The sequence below is a fragment of the Jaculus jaculus genome, chromosome 13 (genome assembly GCF_020740685.1).
Source record: "Jaculus jaculus isolate mJacJac1 chromosome 13, mJacJac1.mat.Y.cur, whole genome shotgun sequence".
In the NCBI taxonomy this organism is placed as follows: domain Eukaryota; kingdom Metazoa; phylum Chordata; class Mammalia; order Rodentia; family Dipodidae; genus Jaculus; species Jaculus jaculus.
Window position 1 is genome coordinate 1445937 of NC_059114.1, and position 16129 is coordinate 1462065.

General features: G+C 45.0%; 1 protein-coding gene across 3 annotated transcripts in view; it reads left to right on the forward strand.

Annotated features, from left to right (window-relative positions):
* Positions 1–16129, forward strand: part of Hic2 (HIC ZBTB transcriptional repressor 2) — a 39159-nt gene that overhangs the window by 6276 nt on the left and 16754 nt on the right. The window contains exon 2 of one of the 3 annotated variants that reach the window (XM_045132747.1): positions 7200–7243. The exons of the other annotated variants lie outside the window; for them this stretch is intronic. The gene's annotated coding sequence lies outside the window, so the exon portion shown is untranslated. The remainder of the gene's footprint in view (positions 1–7199; positions 7244–16129) is intronic. 3 annotated transcript variants of the gene reach the window in all.

Here is a 16129-nt window from a genome sequence, read left to right on the forward strand (position 1 = left end):
CTTTCAAGGGAAGGGGGACCCCATGAAGGAATACCCTGTCAATGGCCTTGACAGCTCCCTCCCTCATCCTGCTGCTTGAAAGGAGATGAATTCTTGTTGAGAGTTCTTTACAGAGTGGATGAAAGGGAGAGTGCTGCATGGGACTTCAGAGCTTTGTCTCTGGGGCAAGTGTCTTAACCACTAAGCCATCTCTGTGGCCCCCAGAGGCCTATCTCTGGGTGGACACAGTGAGCTGTGCTGGGTGATGAGCAAGAGCTGCACCTGGCACATGCACCTGGCAGTGCTGTTGCTTGTGCTGCGCCTGGCTTAGACCTTGGGCTTCCTGGGAGCCCAGTCCGCCCTCCCGGGCCTAGGACACCTGTGTTTCCTCTAGTGAAGCAGAAGGCCAAACTTGAGAACCGCTGCTCCAATAGATGATATATCTTTGTTGCTAATAGAATGAAGAAAGGGGTGGTAACTGAGTAGTGAGACTGAATAGACCAATCCTGTTCCTGGGGTGTACAGACGGCCATGGGGTCAGCAGTTACCCGCTGAATGAGTAGACAGGCCTTGAGCACCCAAGGGTGAGCAGGTCGGCCATGTGCTGATCCACCTAGGATGTCCCCAGGGAGCTTCCTGCTCCCTCCATCCCAGGGCTCATTCTTGCCAGGTCTGTAGTCTGTTTCCCCAGTTGCTTGGCTAAGCTTCTTGGTTGCATTCTTGGGTTCCCATTGGCTTTTTTTTCTTTCTTTCTTTCTTTTTTTTTTCCGAGGTAGGGTCTCACTCTAGTCCAGGCTGACCTGGAATTCATTATGGAGTCTCAGGGTGGCCTCGAACTCATGGTGATCCTCCTACCTCTGCCTCCCTCGTGCTGGGATTAAAGGTGTGCACCACCACTCCCGGCTTCCCATTGGCTTCTTCTTACTTATTTACAAGCAGAGAGAATATGAATGAATGGATATGAATGGGTGCAACAGGGCCTCCAGCAGCTGCAAACAAACTCCAGATGCAGTGCTAGTTCCTGCTTCTGGCTTTATTTGGGCACTGGGGAATCAAACCTCCTTTGATCTTGGTTGGTGACCTGGGTAGGAAGTGTGGTCATCTAGGGGGAGAACAACCTGGGTAGAAACAATGAAGAATGGGTGGATGTGTAAGCCCACAGGCAGGGTGGCCCTTCTTTGTGGCTTCTTCTGTATACACCTTGGTAGACTTAGCTGATGGGCCTTGGCAAGGGAAGATGATAATTAAGTCATGTTTTGGGAGCACATCACTGATAGTGGGGTTGGGGAGAGCTTTTGTTTTTTCTTTGCAACTTTTTTTTATTAACAACTTCCATGATTGTAAACAATATGTGGGGAGAGCTTTTATTACCCCTCCTTTTTTCAGCTAGCTGATGGGCTCCCTGGGGAAGTTGAAGAGTTTCTGTCAAAGACAAAAGTAGCCATTCAATTGTACCCATGCTTATTTATTGGCAAGCAGAAAAAGGTAAGAGAAGAGAAACAGAATGGGTGAGCCAGGGCCTCCTCCTACTCACTGTAAATGAACTGCAGGTGCATGTTCCACTTTGTGCATGTGGCTTTCTGTGGGCACTGGGGAAGTCGAACCTGGATCTTTAGGTTTTGTAGGAAAGAGCCTTAACCTGTGGGTCACTCTTCAGTCCTCACATCAGAATTTAATCCTCAGAGTTGGGCATGGTGGCGCATGCCTTTAATCACAGCACCTGGGAGGCCGAGGTGGGAGGATTGCTTTGAGTTCGAGGCCACCCAGAGAGACACAGTGAATTACAGGTCAGTCTGGGCTATGCTAGACCCTACTTTGAAAAACAAACAAAATTTAATCTTATGAACATACCTGTGTGGTCCTGATCATTTGTATTAATATCTATGGTACCTATATTATTATGTATAATTTTGTATTTATATTATTATTATAGTACACGTGGCTCAAAGATGATTAAAGCGTGGTATGGTGGTGCATGTCTTTAATCCCAGCATTCGGCAGTCAGGAGGATTGCTTGGACTTTGAGGTTACCCTGAAACTATATAGTGAATTCCATGTTAGCCTGGGTTAGAATGAGACAGTATCTGGGTAGGAGGGGAGGATGATAATTAAGTCCTATGGCTAAAAAGTTGGCAGAGAACTTCTGGCAGTGGCAGTGAGGTGTGTGGAATCTTTAACATGGTTGTGTGGATACCTTATTTTTTAGCTGTAGTTTTTCTTTTTTCTTTTTTTTTTTTTTTTTGGTTGTTGATTTGGAACTCTGTAGGTTGGCTTTGAATTTATAGCATTCTTCCTACCTCAGCCTCCTAAGGATTTTGCTGCCATGCCAAGTTTCCCCCTCTTCCTTCCTTCCCTCCCTCCTTGCTTTCTTTTTGGTTTTTCAAGGTAGGGTCTTACTCTAGCCCTGGTTGACCTGGAATTCACTCAGGGTTGCCTTTAACTCACTGTGATCCTCCAACCGCTGTGTCCCAAGCGTTGAGATTAAAGGTGTGTATTAAACGTGCTCGACCCTATTTTATTAAAGTTTCTTTTTTCTTTCTTTCTTCTTCTTTTTTTTTTCTTCCATGTAGGGTTTCACTCTAGCCCAGGAATTCATTATGTACTCTCAGGCTGGCCTTCAACTCACGATGATCCTCCTTCTTCTGTCTCCTGAGTGCTGGGGATTAAAGGTGTACACCACCACGCCTGGATAAACTTTTAAAAAAATATTTATTTATTTGACAGAGAGAAAGGCAGAGAGAGAGAGGAAGGGAGGGAGGGAATGAATAATGGGTGCATCAGGGCCTTCAGCCACTGTAAACGAACTCCAGACTGTGCATCTGGCTAATGTGGGTTCTGGGGAATTGAACCTGAGTTCTTTGGCTTTGCAGACAAATGCTTTAACTGCTACATCATTCCTCCAGCCCCAACTTTTTTTTTTTAAATGTATTTTACTTATTTGAGAGAAATAGGCAGAGATAGGCAGAGAATGGGCACACCAAGGCCTCCAGATGAACTCCAGATGCATGTCATGAGTCCTGCTATGCATCTGGCTTACATGGATATTCAAACCTGGATCTTTTGGCTTTGCAGGCAACTGCCTTAACCGCTAAGCCATCTATCCAGCACAACTTTTTTTTTTTTTTCCCTCGAAGTAGGGTGTCACTCTAGCCCAGGCTGACCTGGAATTCACTCTCTATTCTCAGGGTGGCCTCAAAACTCACAGCGATCCTCCTACCTCTGCCTCCAGAGTGCTGGGATTAAATGCCTACGCCACCATACCCGGCTCCAACTTTATTTTATTTTTAAATTTTTGCTTTTTATTTGAGAGTGTGAGGCAGAGGGAGAGGGAGAGAATGAATATGGGTGTGCCGGGACCTGCAGCTACTATAAAGGAACTCAAGATGCGTGTGCCCCCTTGTGCATCTGGCTAACTTGGGTCCTGGGGAATCGAGCCCCAAACCGGGGTCCTTAGGCTTCACAGGCAAGCATTTAACCGCTATGCCATCTCTCCAGCCCCAACTTATTTTATTTTTTAAATTATTATTATTAATTTTTAAATTTTTATTAACATTTTCCATGATTATAAAAAAAATCCCATGGTAATTCCCCCCCACTTTCCACTTTGAAATTCCATTCTCCATCATATCCAACTTACTTTTTTTTAATTGACAGCTTTCATACTTACAGTGAACCATGATAATTCCCTCCCCTCCCCCTGTGTTTTTCTTTATGTGGGGAGGGGGGAGGAGAGGGAGACAATTTGGCATGCCAGGGCCTCCAGCCACTGAAATAGAATTTCTGACATGTCTGCCACCTTGAGCACATGTGTGACTTGGTGTGCTTGGGTCACCTTGTGCATATTGCTTAAGTGGGGTTTGGAGAGTCAAACATGGGTCCTTAGGCTTCAAAGGCAAGCCCAGGCCCCCCCTCCTCCTTTTTTTTTTTTTCAAGGTAGGGTCTCACTCTAGTCCAGGCTAACCTGGAATTCACTATGTAGTATCAGGGTGGCTGCAAACTCATGGTGATCCACCTACCTCTGCCTCTCCAGTGCTGGGATTAAAGGTGTACGCCATCACGGCCGGCCAGCCCCCCTCCCCCCCCCTTTTTTTTTTTTTTTACAGGAGTGAGATGGAATCTCAAAGTAGGTTTTTTTTTTTTTTTTTTGAGGTAGGGTCTTTTTCTAGTCAAAGCTGACCTGGAATTCACTATGTAATCTCAGGGTGGCCTTGAACTCACGGTGATCCACCTACCTCTGCCTCCCGAGCGCTAGGATTAAAGGCGTGCGCCACCACCCCCAGCTCAAAGTAGTTTTTTAAATTTATTTTTACTTATTTATTACATACAGACAGAGGGAGAGAATGGGTGCTCCAGGACCTCGAACCACTGCAAATGAACTCCAGATGTATGTGCCACCATGTGCATCTGGTTTACATGGGACTTAGAGAATTGAACCTGGGTCCTTAGGCTTCATGGACGAGTGCCTTAACCACTAATCCATCTCTCCAGCTCTCAAAGTAGTTAAATTTTTTTTTTTTATTTATTTGATAGAGAAAAAGGGAGAGAGTGAGAGAATGAGTGCACCAAGGCCTCCAGCCACTGCCAACAAACTCCAGACATGTGTGCCCCCTTGTGCATCTGGCTAACGTGGGTCCTGGGGAATTGAACCTGGGTCATTTGCCTTTGTAGGCAAATGCCTTAACCACTAAGTCATCCCTCCAGCCCTCAAAGTAGTTTTAATTTGTATTTCCCTGATGGATAAGGATGTAGAACATTCTTTAGATGTCTACAGGCCATTGTATTTCCTCCTTTGATAACTCTCTATTTAGCTCCATAGCTTATTAAAAATTTTTGTTTAAATTAACAACTTCCATGATTAAAAAAAATACCCCATGGTAATACTCCCCCCTTTTTTTTGTGCTACTTTTTGCGTATAACTACATGGGTGGTTGGGGAAATGAATCTGGGCCAGCTAGTTTGGCAAGCAAGCACCTTTAACCACTGAACCATCTTCTCAGCCCCTCTGTTCCTTCCTCCCAAAAAGTGTTGAGATTAAAAGCATTGAAAATAAAAAAAGTAAAAACAACCAAAAAAAGCATGTACCACCATGCCCCACTGTTTTTTTTTTTTTTAACTTTTTTATTTATAGTTCTTCAAATACTTTGTAAGCAGAGAGAGAGAATGAGAGAGAGAGAGAAGAGCGAGATAGACAGAATAGGCACACCAGGGCCTCCAGCCACTGCAGATGAACTCCAGATGCATATGCCACTTTGCATCTGGCTGTACATGGGTACTGGGGAATTGAACCTGGGTCCTTTGGCTTAGCCAGTAGGCATCTTAACTGCTGAGCCACTCCTTCAGCCCCCCACTTTTTTAAACTATTTGGGGTTTTTAAAAGATATTTATTTGGGCTGGAGAAATGGCTTAGCTATTAATGCAGTTGCCTGCAAAGCTTAAGGACCCAGGTTCAATTGTCCAGAACCCACATAAGCCAGATGCACATGGTGGTTTATGGAGTTCATTTGAGTGGCTACACACCCTGGTGTGCCCATTCTTTCTCTCTCTACTAAATAAAAATTTCAAAAATATTTATTTGCATGCTGAGAGATAGAGAAAGAAAGTGAGTCTGGGCATTCCAGGGCTTCCAGCCACTGCAAATGAGCTCCAGATCTATGTGCCCCTTTTTGGAGGTAGGGTCTTGCTCTCGACCCCAGGCTGACCTGGAATTCACTATGTAGTCCCAGGCTGGCCTTGAATTTATGGCAATTCTCCTACCCTCTTCCTCCCAAGTCCTGGGATTAAAGGCGTGTGCCACCATACCAGGCTTAATTGAGGTTTTCAATTTAAGTGTGGTGTGGAAATGGCTGAGTCCTAAAGGACTAGTAGGCAAAGAAGGGGTTCCTGAGCCACCTTTACCCTTCATCACTGCTCCTTCTGGCATGTTGGGATCTCTGTGACATGGATAGTTTGAGCATTCACAATTCAGAGCCAGGGGACTTCTCTTCATATTCTTTTGGTGTGGGCAGAGGAGAGAGATGCCCAGGCACTACCACAGGTAGTGTGTAGCAGGGTGGCTTCCCTTGATAGATGAGCCCAGGAGATTGAAGTAAAGATGGGAGGAGACCAAGCCTTGGTCTTGTGTGTATCTCCAGGCAGTCAGTCTACTGGGCTTGGGTTGCCCTTTGGCAGTGGTAGGTGAACCTGAATCCCAGAAGGCCTGGTGGGAGCCCCAGGCAGCCCCCATGCTAAGGGGAGAGGATTGTTTCCAAAGTCCCACATTCCATGCATGTGTGGACACTGATAAGGGCAGCCTGGCTTGCTTAGCTGCTTTGGGCTGGAGGGACTTTGACTTCTTGCCCCCAGCAGGCAGCATGCACATCCACATCCTGCTTCCTGGTAGCACCCCTCCCCCACCTGTCCCCTCTGTGGCCAGGTGTGCCTGGCCCACTGCCTGTGGAGGCAGGGCAGGGGTAACTGGTTTCTGAATAGCTGCTACCCTGCCTTTTAAGAGTGTTCATGGATGCCATTTCAGATGGCCCTTCTTTTTGGTGTAAAGATTGTTACTCTCAAGTTTGCTAGGAGGCCACTTTACCCAGAATTTTGATGTTTTGTTGGAAAGGGGACTGTAATGTGAAGTCAGGGCATGCTAGTACTTAACCCCTCATTCTCCTTGTCTGTAAAATATGTTAGAAAAATTTTTTTCACAATTTTTATTAATATTTTCCATGATTATAAAAAGTATCCCATGGTAATACCCTCCCCCCACTTTCCCCTTTGAAATTCCATTCCCCATCATATCCCCTCCCCATCTCAATCAGTCTCTCTTTTATTTTGATGTCACAGTCTTTTCCTCCTCTTATGATGGTCTTGTGTAGGTAGTGTCAGGCACTATGAGGTCATGGATATCCAGGTCATTTTATATCTGGAGGGAGCACGTTGCACGGAGTCCTACCCTTTCTTTGGCTCTTAGATTCTTTCTGCCACCTCTTCCACATTAGATCCTGAGCCTTGGAAGGTGTGATTGAGTTGTTACTCAGTACTCCAGTCACTTGTTAGAAATATTTGAGATTGGGCTGGAGAGGTGGCTAAGTGGGTAAAGGGGCTTTGCATGCAAACCTGTCGGCTCAAGTTTGATTCCCCAGTACCCACAAAAAAAAAACAGGTGCACAAAATGGTACATTTTGCAGAGCAGGAGGCCCTGGCATGCCAATTTACTCTTTCTTTGCCTTCTCTCTTTGCAGGGCATGGTGGTGCGCATTTTAATTCCAGCACTTGGGAGGCAGAGGTAGGAGGATTGCTACAAGTTCCAGGTTGCCCTAGGACTACATACTTAATTCCAGGGCAACCTAAGCTAGAGTGAGATCCTACTTTGAAAAAAAAAAAATTATTAAAGAGGGGCTGGACATGGTGGGGCATGCCTTTAATCCCAACACATGGTACACACATAAAGCAAGATGCACAAGGTGGCACATGGGCCTGGAGTTCATTTGCAGTGGCTAGAGGCCCTGGCACACCCATTCTCTCTTTCAGATAAATAAATATAAAGCTGGATGTGGTGGCACACGCCTTTAATCCCAGCACTCGAGAGGCAGAGGTCGGAAGATCGCTGTGAGTTTAGGGCCAGCCTAAGACTACATAGTGAATTCCAGGTCAGCCCGGGCTATAGTGAGGCCCTACCTTGAAAAAAAAAAACAAGAAAGTGGAGGAGAAGAGAAAGAGGGCTAAGGAGATAGCTCAGTGTTTATGTTGGTCCAGGCTTGATTCTCCAGTACGCACGTAAAGCCAAATGCACAAAGTAGTGGGTGCATGCACCTGCATTGATTGCAGTGGCAAGAGTCTGTCGTGCCCATGCTTTCTCCCTCCTTTTCTCTTTTGTAGTGCGGGGGTGGGGTGTGGGATTTTGAGGTAGGGTCTCGTTCTATAGCCCAGGGTGGCCTTGAATTCATCCTGCTTCTGCCTCCTGAGTGCTGGGATCAAAGGAGTGCCCAACCACACACCCAGCTTCCCTCTCCCTCCCCCTCTCTGTCTCTCACACATTCTCTCTCTCTGTTGAAGTAGTCTCACTCTAGCCCAGGCTAGTCTCAGGATGGCCTTGAACTCATACCAATCCTCTGCCTCCTGAGTGCTGGGATTAAAGGAAAGCGTGTGCTTTAAATAAATATTTAAACATAAGTATTTTTGTGGGGGCGGGGTTGGAGATGGCTTACAGGTTAAGGCATTTTCCTGCAAAGCCAGAACCCACATAGATGCACATGGTGTACAATACAAGGTGGTATATGTGGCTGGAGTTCATTTAGAGGCGGGAGACCTTTGTGGGCTCATTCTCTTTGTCTCTCTTATCTTTATCTCTCTCTGCTTGCCTGCAAAGCCTAATGACCCAGGTTTGATTCCTCAGTACCCACATAAAGCCAGATGCACAAAGTAGGACATGCCTCTGGAGTTCATTTGCAGTTACTGGAGGCTTTTGTGGGCCCATTCTCTTTGTCTCTTTTATTTCTTTAGCTCTCTGCTTGCAAAAAAAGAAAAAAGAAAGGGCTGGAGAGATGGCATAGCAGTTAAACGCTTGCCTGTGAAGCCTAAGGACCCCGGTTCGAGGCTCAGTTCCCCAGGTCCCACGTTAGCCAGATGCACAAGGGGGCGCACGCGTCTGGAGTTCGTTTGCAGAGGCTGGAAGCCCTGGCGCGCCCATTCTCTCTCTCTCCCTCTATCTGTCCTTCTCTCTGTGTCTGTCACTCTCAAATAAATAAATAAAAATTAAAAAAAAAAAAAGAAAAAAGAAAGTATTTGAGACTATGCCAGTAAGCTTTTGTCATAAGTTGTATGCAGATCCTTGGGACTCTTTTCATAAAACTTTTTTTTTTTTGAGGTAGGGTCTGTCTCTAGTCCAGGCTTACCTGGAATTCACTGCGTAGTCTCAGACTGGTCTTGAACTCTCAGTGATCCTCCTACCTCTGCCTCCCAAGTGCTGAGATTAAAGGCGTGTGCCACCATGCCCAGGCCTTTTTTCATAATATTTTAAAGTACTGTCTAGTCTGTCTTGTTTTATTTTTTTCAAGGTAGGGTTTCACTCTAGTCCTGGCTGACCACATAGTTTCAGGGTGGCCTTGAACTCAGAGTGATCCACCCACCTCTGCCTTCCAAGTGTTGGGATTAAAGAAGTGTGGCACCACGCCTGGTGTGTGCGCGCTCTCTCTCTTTTTTACAACCTTTAGAAAATATTTTATTTGACAGAGTAAGGGAGACAGAGAGAGGGAATGGGCACACCAAGGCCTCCAGCCACTCCACACAAATTCCAGATATGTGTCCCCCCCATGCATCTGGCTAACATGGGTTCTTGAGAATCGAACCTGGGTCCTTTGGCTTTGCAGGCAAATGCCTTAACTGTTAAGCCATCCCTCCAGCCTAATGTACAATTTTTAATTCCTTCAGTCATTGCCTTCAGTATATTGTTGGAAGTATTTTTTCTCTCTCTTGTGTGTGTGTGTATATATGGTATGTATAAAAATTATATATTTATTTATATATATAAATTATATATATATTTATTTATATATATATGTGTGTATATATGTTTTTTCAAGGTAGGGTCTCAGTCTATTCTAGGCTACCTGCAATTCACTCTGTAGTCGCAGGGTGTCCTTGAACTCACAGCAATCCTCCTACCTCTGCCTCCCAAGTGCTGGGATTAAAGGTGTGAGTTACCACACCCAACATTAAAAAATGTTATGTTAGGGCTGGAGAGATGGCTTAGCGGTTAAGCGCTTGCCTGTGAAGCCTAAGGACCCCGGTTCGAGGCTCAGTTCCCCAGGTCCCACGTTAGCCAGATGCACAAGGGGGCGCACGCGTCTGGAGTTCGTTTGCAGAGGCTGGAAGCCCTGGCACGCCCATTCTCTCTCTCTCCCTCTATCTGTCTTTCTCCCTGTGTCTGTCGCTCTCAAATAAATAAATAAAAAATGAACAAAAAATATTTAAAAAAAAAATGTGATGTTATTTATTTGAGGGGGGCGAGGAGGGAGGGAGAAGGGGAGAGAATGGGTGTGCCAGGGTTTCTAGCCAGTGCAAATAAACTCCAGATGCATGCCCCATCATGTGCATCTGGTTTACGTGGGATCTGGAGAATTGAACCTTGACCCTTGGGCTTTGCAGGCAACTGCTGTAACTGCTGAGCCATCCCTCCAGCCCCCTGTGTTGATTCTTACTGTTCATACATACATCCCTTAGTGCTCTAGAGTAGAGGTATGTGGGGTGTGCCTTTAATCCGGGTACTTGGGAGACAGAGGTAGGAAGAGAATTTGAGACCACCCTGAAAATAAATAGTGAATTCCAGGTCAGCCTGAGCTAGAGTGAGAGCCTGCCTCAAAAAACAAGAACTAAAAACAAAGAAGTATTTTATCTTTTTTTTTTTTTTTGAGAGAGGCAGAGAGAGAATGGGCATGCCAGGGCCTGTAGCCATTGCACACAAACTCCAGTGCATGTGCCACTTTGTGCATCTGGCTTATGTGGGTACTGGGGAATTGAACCTGGACTCCTATGTGACTTGGTGGGCATTTGAAAAAAAATAAGCTTGGTTGGACTTTGAATCAGGAGGAGACACTTAAAGAGGAGTTAGCTGAAGAGCCGTAGGGCAGTACTGTTCTGTTTTTTAGTTGTCATGCTAGGGATGTAAGACAGGACCTTTTGCATATTAGACAAGCACTGTGCCACTGAGCTGTGTTCACCTTTGACATTTATCTTAGAGTGGACTTGCACCTGCCCCTTCTCTTCATCTGTCCTTAGGAAGAGAACACCTGTGGAGTCAGGCAGACCTGCTTTCTGTCTTGCTTATGGAGGATCTGATGTCTTTGTTAGGAAAGGATGGTGCTTTCTGGGTTACTGTCTAGGAACTGAATCTTCCAAAGTCATTCCTATCTTTTGCATTGTTGCTAGAATTGCCCACTGTTGAGGCCCCTGCTTCCCATACCCTGGTGGCAGGAGGGAAGTGCTTTGGAGGGTCCCTTGCTTTTATACTCTTGAGTCCAGTGAGGAGCAGGGAGATCTCATCCCTACGTACAGGAGTTCTGGGGGACATTTATACAGAGTGGACTCTGTTTCCTTTGTAGACTTGGAGATTAGCTCTAGGAAGTTAGGCTGTTAGAAATGTAATAAGCAGATGTAAATTGTACTTAGACATATATAGGTCTTTTTTTTTTCCCCTAGGTAGGGTCACATTCTAGCCCAGGCTGACCTGAAATTCACTACATAGTCTCACGGTAGCCTTGAACTCACGGTGATCCTCTTACCTCTGCCTCCCCAGTGCTGGGATTAAAGGCGTGCACTACCACGTCTGACTGTTATTCTCTTTTTCAAGTTTTTTTGAGGTAGGGTTTACTCTGGTCCAGCCTGACCTGGAATTCACTATGTAGTCTCAGGGTGGCTTCAAACTTACAGTGATCCTCATACTTCTGCTTCCTGAATGCTGGGATTAAAGGTGTGCAACACCACGCCTGGCTATGTCCCCCCCTTTTTTTTTTTTTTCTGAGATAGGATTTCACTCTAGCCCAGACTGACCTGGAACTCACTGTATAGTCTCAGGGTGGCCTCAAACAAATGGCAATCCTCCTACCTTTGCCTCCCAAGTGCTGGGATTAAGGGCTATGCGCCACCATGCCCGACTCGCAAAAAATTAAAAAAAAAATTTTTAATATTTTATTTGGCTGGAGAAATGGCTTAATGGTTAAGGCATTTGCCTGTGAAGGCTAAGGACCCAGGTTCAATTGTTCAGCAACCACGAAAGCTAGATGCACAAGGTGGGTTCTGCATCTGGAGTTAGTTTGCAGTGGCTAGAGGCACTGGTGTGCCGATTCTCTCTCTGCCTCTTTTCTCTCTCAAATAATTAAAAATAAAGTTTAAAAATATTTAAAAAAACAAAAAATTAAAATTAAACCAAATATCTATGGTCCTGGAGTGCCTGTTCATGTTCTGTAATAAATAAATTAAAAAATTTAGGGCTGGAGGGATGTCTTGGCAGTTAAATACTTGCCTGCAATATCTAACAACCCAAGTTTAATTTAATTTAAGTTTGATTACTTGCACCACCACACCTGGCTAATATAATTTTAAAATATTTATTTTTTATTGATAACTTCCATAATTATAGACAATAAATCATAATTCCCTCCCCCTCATTTTTCCTTTTGCATTTTCACTCTCCATCATATCTTTAATTTATTTATTTTAAAGAGTGAGAAAGAAGCAGATGGAGGGAGAGAGAATGGTTGTGCCAGAGCCTCCAGACCACTGTAAATGATCTCCAGACGCATGTGCCACTTTGTGCATTTGGCTTACGTGGGTCCTGGGGAATCCAACCTGGGTCCTTTAGCTTTGCAGGTAAGACCCATAACTGCTAAACCATCTCTCTCTCCAGCCCTGTAAACAAACTCTAGTTGTATGTGCCACCTGCATCTAGCTTTACATGAGTACTGGGGAATTAAACCTGGGCCTTCAGCCATTCAGACTTAACAATCAAGTGTGTTTAACCCACTGAGCAAGTGCTTTCAATCACTGAACCATCTCCCCAGTGTCATTGCAAGTTGCTAGATGAGGCGTCTTTGATCAAAGATGAAGGCAGGGCTAGAGAGATGGCTCAGCCATTAATGCGCTTGCCTGTGATACTTAAAGACCCAGGTTGGATTCCCCAGTATCCATGTAAGCCAGATGCACAAGGTGGCACGTGGCTGGAGGCCTGGCACACTCATTCTTTCTATCTGCCTCCCCCCTCTCAAAATAAATACATAAACTATTAAAAAAAGGTATGTGCCACTATGCCTTAAAAAAAAAAGAAGGGAGCTGGAGAGATGGCTTAGTGGTTAAGCACTTGCCTGTAAAGCCTAAGGACCCTGGTTCAAGGCTCTGTTCCCCAGGACCCATGTTAGCCAGATGCACAAGGGGGCACACATGTCTGCAGTTTGTTTGCAGTGGCTGGGAGCTCTGGCGCGCCTCCCATCTCTCTCTTTCCCTCTGTCTGTCACTCATAAATAAATAAATAAGTAAATAAATAAATAAAAAGTCAGCACTGATCTACAGGCATAATCATATACACTTAGAAGAGAATTTAATGGACACAACTTATCCATTTGTCCAGGCAACTGTAATAGTTTTCCTCCTAGAGTCTATGAACTCCCAGCCCCAGGTTCTTGATTACAGAGTGAATTCCAAGTCAACATGGGCTGGAGTGAGACCATGCCTCTAAAAGGGGCCCCCCCAAAAAAAAATTCATTGTTATTCTCTGACATGGAATGTTTATGCTTTTGCTGATTCACAAGCAACATGACATCTCACTTTTTTTTTTTAATTTTTTATTTTTATTTATTTGAGAGCGACAGACAAAGAAAGACAGAAGACAGAGGGAGAGAGAGAGAATGGGCGTGCCAGGGCCTCCAGCCTGTGCAAACGAACTCCAGACGCATGCACCCCCTTGTGCATCTGGCTAACGTGGGTCCTGGGGAATCGAGCCTCGAACCGGGGTCCTTAGGCTTCACAGGCAAGCGCTTAACTGCTAAGCCATCTCTCCAGCCCGACATCTCACTTTTATCCCATTCAAAAGTTACATCATGGGCTAGGCAGATTTTGGGTGTCATTTAATTTAATTTAATTTTTAATTTTTATTTATTTTTATTTTTTGAGATAGGGTCTCACTCTAGCTTATGCCTGGCTAATTTTATTTTTTTATTTTTTATTTTTTTTTAGAAATTTGGTGGGGCACGCCTTTATTTTTTTATTTTTATTTTTTGTTTATTTTATTTATTTGAGAGTGACAGACACAGAGAGAAGCAGATAGATAAAGAATGGCTGAGCCAGGGCCTCCAGCCACTGCAAATGAGCTTACATGGGTCCTGGAGAATTGAGCCTTGATCCAGGGTCCTTAGGCTTCATAGGCAGGCGCTTAACCGCTAAGCCATCTCTCCAGCCCCTAATTTTATTTTTTATTTTTATTTTTTGTTTTTTTTGAGGAGGGTTTCACTCTAGCCCAGGCTGACCTGGAATTCACCATGTGGCCTCAGGGTCGCCTCAAACTCACAGCAGTCCTCCTACCTCTGCCTTCTGAGTGCTGGGATTAAAGTAGTGCACCATCATGACTGGCTTATATATTTATAATTTCTTAGGTTTTAATTTATTTATTTGAGAGCAACAGACAGAGGAAGAGGGGGAGAAGAGAGAGAATGGGTGTGCCAGGGCCTCCAGCCACTGCAAATGAACTCCAGACGCCCCCTTGTGCATCTGGCTAACGTGGGTCCTGGGGAATCGAGCCTCCAACCGGCGTCCTTAGGCTTCACAGGCAAGCGCTTAACCGCTAAGCCATCTCTCCAGCCCTCATTTTATATTTTTGAAGCATGTTTGTATGGTATTTATGCACATTCATGTTGTCACATGTGAGTGCATGTATATGCGCACTTTTGTGTGGAGACCAGAGGTTGATGTTGTGTTGTCCTCAGTCAGTGAACACCTATTCTTTATTTATTTTTATTTTTTTAATCTTATTTTATTTTTTCTCAATTTTTATTAACATTTTCCATGATTATAAAAAGTATCCCATGGTAATACCCTCCCCACCTCACTTTCCCCTTTGAAACTCCATTCACCATCATATCCCCTCCCTATCTCAATTAGTCTCTCTTTTATTTTGATGTCATGATCTTTTCCTCCTCTTATGATGGTCTTGTGTAGGTAGTGTCAGGCACTATGAGGTCATGGATATCCAGGCCATTTTGTGTCTGGAGGGAGCACTTTCTAAGGAGTCCTACCCTTTCTTTGGCTCTTATATTTTTATTCATTTATTTATTAGACACAGAGAGAAAGAGAGAGGGAGGGAGGGAGGAAGAGAATGGGTGTACCAGGGCCTCTAGCTACTGCAAATAAACTCCAGATGCATGTACCACCATGTATGTGCATCTGGCTTACATGGGAACCGGAGAATTGAACCGGGTCCTTAGGCTTCACAGGCATGTGCCTTAACTACTAAGACATCTTTCCAGTCTTAAAAAGTATTTTTATTTTCTATTTATTTAAGGGAGAGAGGGAGAAGGAGGGGGAGGGAGGGAGGGAGGAAGCAGTTACAGAGAATGGTTTGGACCAGGGCCTCCAGCCACTGCAAATGAACTCCAGATGCATGTGCTATCTGTCCATCTGCCTGACATGTATGTGTCCTAGGGAATTCAACGTGGGTTTTTTGGCTTTACAGGAAAGCTCCTTAACCCTTACTCCATCTCTCCAGCCCTTGCCTGCATTTATTTGGCAGAGAAAGAGGGAGGGAAGAAGAGAGAGAGTGAGCAAGATTGGGAGCATCAGGGCCTCCAGCCACTGCAAAGGAACTCCAGATGTGTGCACCCCCTTGTGCATCTGGCTAATGTGGATGCTGGGTCTGTTGGCTTTGCAGGCAAGCACCTTAGCCACTAAGCTATCCCTCCAGCCCCAGTATTTATTTATTTATTTAAGAGAGAGAAGGGGGGCTTGCCAAGGCTTCCAGCCACAGCAAATGAACTCAAGTTGCATGTACCACCTTGTGCATCTGGCTTAGGTGGGTCCTGGGGAATTGAACTGAGATCCTTTGCAGGCTAGTGCCTTAACTGCTAAGCTATCTCTCCAGCCCCCTTGCCTAAGTTTTTTACCGGTGGTTGAAGCATTATCATGGGAGGACTTCTTCATTGAACAGTAGTTCTTCCTGCCTGTGTATAAATAGGTTTTGCTTTTAATTTGTTTAGAGTTTCTACTTGGTATAAGACTTTGTTAGCTACCAGAATTTTTGGTTTTTTGGTTGGGAAGATAGAGAGTCTGTCTCCCACAGCCGTGGGCTAGGTGGCTGCCTGTTCAGTGACTCACCTGTGACATGCGCCTTCCTCTGGGGCTCACTTACCTCATTTCAAGGATGTCCGCAGGCAGACAAGATGATCATGATAGTCTCTTTTAGCTGGGCAGCCCAGGCTTCCTGGTGCCCTTTTAACTCCTTGCCTGTATTCAAGCCAATGTGTGGATAGACTTTGGAGGCAAGCTTAGTGTTTGGTAATACTCCTCACCGTCTTCATTACTCTTCCAGCAGCATTCACCTACTGCTCTTCAGTAAACACAGCCTCATCCTGCCAGCTTAGGTCAGTGCTGACTTCTGACTTGGCAGATACAGCCAGAAAGATTTTGTTGT